The sequence below is a fragment of the Microcebus murinus genome, chromosome 20 (assembly GCF_040939455.1).
Source record: "Microcebus murinus isolate Inina chromosome 20, M.murinus_Inina_mat1.0, whole genome shotgun sequence".
NCBI lineage: Eukaryota > Metazoa > Chordata > Mammalia > Primates > Cheirogaleidae > Microcebus > Microcebus murinus.
Genome location: NC_134123.1, coordinates 10,961,294 through 10,965,233, shown reverse-complemented (window position 1 = coordinate 10,965,233; position 3,940 = coordinate 10,961,294). Strand labels below are relative to the sequence as shown.

Genomic DNA, 3,940 nt, shown 5'->3' with positions numbered 1-3,940 from the left:
CTCGCCGCGCACGGAGCCGCGCCGGCTGCCGAGAAATCACGTGGATTCGGGGTGCCAGCCCAGACCCGTGTGCCAGGGCGCGGGCGCGAGGCGGGCGGGGGCCGGCACACCTGCTGCCCGCAGCGCCCGCGCCCTGCGCCTCCCGCCGTCGCGGACGGGCCGGGGACACCCCCGGCAGACCAGCGCTCGCCCTTTCCCCTTTCCGGATGCGCGAGGCCCAGGTGGCCGGCGAAGGCCGGCTCGCCAGCGGGGCGCGCGCGGGCCGGGAGTCGGGGAGCTGCGGGGGACCCGGGGGGACGGAGACTGGACCGCACGGGAGGGAGGGGACCCTGCGGTGCGGGAGAAAGAGACCAGAAGCCAGGGGTCCTGACTCCTGGCCGCGTGCCCTCCAGGATGTCTCCTTAACAGAGCCCTTGGCTGGGGACCTGGGACAATGACTACACATTTGTCTCAAGTCCTCAACGTAACTCTAAAATACAGACGCAAGTGCGACTCCGTTTGACACATGAGCAACTGAGGCTCAGAGAGGGGAGAGGCGAAGGAACGTGCCCAAGTCACACGGAATCACAGGCAGAGAGAGGGAGAGGTGGGGGAGGGAGGGAAGGAGAGTGGGGACAGAGGGGCACAGAAGGTGAGGTGGCTCCCCCAGGAGGGTCAGGGCAGTCCTGAGAGGCCACCAGTCCAACTACGACCTCCCCAGCGTTTGCCCTGGCCCTGGGACAGGCAGCTGCCCTCCTGGAGGCCTCCCCCCCCACAGTGCAGCGGCTTCCCTCCCAGGCCTCCCCTGCTCCCTGCCTCCCAGGCCAGGCGAGGGCGTGGGTGTGGGTGCGAGGGCTTAAGCGTCAGCATCAGACATCCCAAGTTCAAGTCCTACTCTCCAGCTGATCAGGCTGTGTTACACTGGCCAAATGCCTTGACTCTGCTGAGCCTCAGTTTTGCCCTCTGTAAGGTGGGCATGATGATGATAATACCTCCCTGGAGAGTGGTTGTGAGAATTCCGTGACCCAACGTTGAGGCTGACGCAGTCTTTGCCTGAAGTCCATAAGCTGCCCTCATATTTTTGTTCCCTTCTGCAGGCTCCACATCCCAGTGCGACTGGAACAGCCTGTCTCCTAGGACCAGCTCAGATATCTAGAAATGATATGACAGCTTGGAGTGGGAAGGGCTTGCATTTTGCAGTTGATCACGTGTGCATGACTCCCAGCATCACCAACTCCCGGCTGTGTAACCTTACACAAATGCCCTGACCATCTTGGCCTCAGTTTCCTTATCTGTCACACAGGGTATTCCTCGCCTCCCCAGGCTGCTGCGGAACGCGGCGAGGGAATGGATGAGGACGTGGCCTGTCCGCTCTATGCGTGGGAGGCATTGATTAGTTCCGAGGCAGGACTCAGCTCCCGCTCACTAAGCACCTGCAGTATGACTGGCCCTACACAAAGTCCAGGAAAGACTGGCCTGCTCCCTGTGCAGACAGACACGTGACAAATAACCACAGTCTAGAGGGACAAATGCTGATCACTTTCACATGCATTTCATTCCGGGCAGCCCCGTGAGTAGGGTGGGACAAAGGCTATTGTCCCATTAGGCAGATGAAGCAGCTGAGGTCCAGATAGGTCATGTGAGTTGTTGGAGGTCACACAGCAATCGGGAGCAGAGCTGGGTCTTGAACCCAGTGCCCTTGGCACACTGCTGGTGGTTCCAGGCTGGCCAGAAAAGGTCATCACCAAAGGGTTCTGGGAGAGCCTCCTCCCCAAGCTCTCCGTGTCCTCGGCCGGCCTGTGGCCTGACGGTCTGCCATTGGCACCCTGCTCCTTTGGTTGGAGGTGTGCGAGCTCCTGCGGTATCAAATAAATGGCCGTGAGTCATTTACACTTGAGTGTGAATAAGCTAATCAGATATTATGGGTTGGAGATCAGAGGGAACCTTGAGTGTTTGGACTTTGGGTGGGAAACTTGAGACGTGAGAGGAAAGGTTGAAGGCAGAGAGTACACAGGAGGCGGGTGGGGAACTGAGTCTGGGGATGGAGTGAGACCACATCAGCCTGGCCCGTGTGTGCCCAGTTTCTCATCTGCACGAAGCAGAACGGGCTGGCGTTCATGGAGTGCTTAGGACGTGCCAGACTCCATTCCAGGTGCGTGTGCTTTCTCCTTTAATCTTCACGGCAACTCTGTGATCTCGCTTTTACGGGGGAAAGGAGGGGAGGGAGGTAGACAAGGGCTAAATAACATGCCCAGGTTACGCAGCCAGAGGTGGAGGAGTGAGACGTGGACCCAGGCAGGCCAGCTCCAGAGCCCTGATCTTGGCCACCATGGGATATTCCTCTAGGCTAATCCAGTCCTTGCTGAGCCCTTTCCGGAAGGTATAATGATCACCCCTCTTAACAGAGGAGGGAATGGCAGCACAGGGGGACCCAGGGTGGCAGGACTAGTCACTACAGGTGCTGAAATTGGACCCAGGTCTGAAGGCCGGGCCTTCCCCCGACACTCCCCATTTGCCCAAGGGCTGGTCCCAGGTGGCAGGATGTGAGTCCACAGGGCCTTGGCCTTGGGACGCCCTTGTTTCCTCCCCAGAGAAAGCAGTAGGTACAGCCATCTCCTGGGATCAGAGCTTGACTGATCTGGGTGAGGTCAGGACCCCACCGAGGCGGGGAGACAGCCTGGTCTTTGGAGGTAGACCTGGGTCAGAGCTTCTAGGCTTGTATGGGGGTGGGGCTGGATTTGGGAGAGGGGCCAGGTCAGTCCTAAGCCTCTGGCCCTCTGGGATGCCATGTCTCCTTCTGCGAAGTGTACTCCTTGGTTGGTACAGTGACATGTAAGTCACCTCCCAGCTCAGACCTGGGGAGATGCTCTCCAAGGACAGTGCAGGAAACAGGAGGACACACCTACCTTCCTTCCTGGAACAGAAAATGAGCCCTGGGGTCTTCTGGGGTCCCAGCTGGGCTGGGGTATACAAGGGACAAGATATCAGTGATGTCTCGGTCTGTCCCTTGTGATGGTGAAAGTTTCTCTTCAAGGAAGGAACTGCCCAGAGCTGCCAAGTTATCTTGATTTTGTCATTGGGTAAAGGGAGGGCCTGGCCAGCCCCCTTCAGGGAGCACTCTTGGGTGGAGAGTGGCTCCTCTCTGGTGTCACCAGCCCGGAGGCTAATATCCCAAGGCCTGGAATTTCCACTTTTGACTCATGGATGGATGAGGCGGCCTTGACTCTTTCTGCCAGGGGTGCTCTGAGCACCTCCTGCTCAGCCCTGCTAGTGTGCCTGTCCGTTTGGTGACTCAGACCCTTGCTTTGGGCCCCGAGGGAGGAAGAGAAACAGACCTAAGGAAGCACCTGGAGGGGACAGGGGAGGATTTGGAAGGAACCTGGCTCAGAGCACGTTGCCATCCCTTCAAGACTTCCACCTCTGTAGGGGCATCCCACTCGTTGCCCACTTGGTCACCTGGGTCGGAGCCTCAAGCCAGCTGAGATAAGGCTGCACAGGTGTGTCAGCCTGCTGCTGACACGGGTGTCAGCAAGTGACACAGGTGTCACACAGGTGTGTCAGCGTCCTGAACTTGGAAGGAAGTGCTGGAGGGTGTGGGTGATCAGCACAGACTCCCAGAGAGGCTGGGCCTTGATCTAGCCTTGGGGGCTGGGCAGCGCTTTGGAAGGCTGCCTGGAGGGGGCTGCCAGGGAAGGGCTAGTTAGGACTGTCCTACAAAGGGGGCAGCACCAGTGTGGCAGGAACAGAAGGCGCTGGCTGAGACTGGTGGGTTATAGGAGATGAGTTTGGAAGGCACCGTGTTTCCCCGAAAATAAGACCTACCCAGAAAATAAGCCCTAGCAGGATTTCTAAGCATTTGCGCAATAGAGCCCTATCCAAAAAATAAGCCCTAGTGATGGGTGTGGCTACGTAGCGCATCTGCACAACCCGTGCATTTCGTCACCAAGCGGTAAAGACGACG

The 3,940-nt window shown here is 58.6% G+C and overlaps 1 long non-coding RNA gene across 1 annotated transcript; it reads right to left on the bottom strand.

The window, feature by feature from the left end:
• Positions 1-1,510: 1,510 nt before the first annotated feature.
• On the bottom strand, positions 1,511-3,016 carry LOC142862610 (uncharacterized). Its single transcript, XR_012913677.1, has 2 exons — positions 2,886-3,016; positions 1,511-1,835 (listed from the first exon to the last, which is right to left on the bottom strand). It is a non-coding gene; the product is annotated as an uncharacterized LOC142862610 (long non-coding RNA).
• Between the last annotated feature and the right edge of the window lie 924 nt (positions 3,017-3,940).